A 723-nucleotide genomic window follows, 5' to 3' on the forward strand; every position below is an offset into this window, starting at 1 on the left:
AGAAAGATTTTCTTTTCACATATCAAAAGTATTAAATTGGTAGCCATTTGTTGAGTTGATTATGCTGATCCTAAAAGGATAGTAAAATTTCTCTCAGCTCCCCGAAAAGGCCAGTGGATAAACCTAGACTAAACCCTTAAATTAAGCTCTCAAGAATCCAGAAACTCAGGAGCACTATTCCTTGGGTATTTAGTTTTCAAAGATAAATAATGGCCAGGACTTTGTGGACATCTTCAGGTCACAAAAGCCAGAGATGCTGATGCTTATCTGGACTTTGGAAGAAGCATTTATATTCCAAAAGTTTAAAGTGGAAACCTAGGATCCTCTCCATTCCATTTCCAAGGAGGAAAGGGAAAGAAAGAGGCACTGTATCTCTCTCCTGTACCTAAGTAGAGAAAATCCATTTTCCTCCATCCTTTGCCTATGGAGTTACTTTCATTCATGTAGGGAATTGAATTGATCCATTTGGTTTTCACCTTGTTACCCTAGATGTAAGAAATGGAGCAAGGAGGAGCAACACATTTATTATTATGTGTATAATAATAACTAATATGTCTCTTATTCAAAACACCTTATGTGTACAGGCAGGATAAAATTAATAAAGATGAATATTAAAAACTCAACAAATCCTTGGGCCAGCTGAGCAGCACTTTGGTTAAGAGTTGGCTTGGTACGCCAACTCTGAGCAGCAGGGCCCCAGTTCGGATCCCACATGAGGGCCAG

This window comes from Hipposideros armiger, unplaced genomic scaffold, assembly GCF_001890085.2.
Source record: "Hipposideros armiger isolate ML-2016 unplaced genomic scaffold, ASM189008v1 scaffold_977, whole genome shotgun sequence".
NCBI classification, from domain to species: domain Eukaryota; kingdom Metazoa; phylum Chordata; class Mammalia; order Chiroptera; family Hipposideridae; genus Hipposideros; species Hipposideros armiger.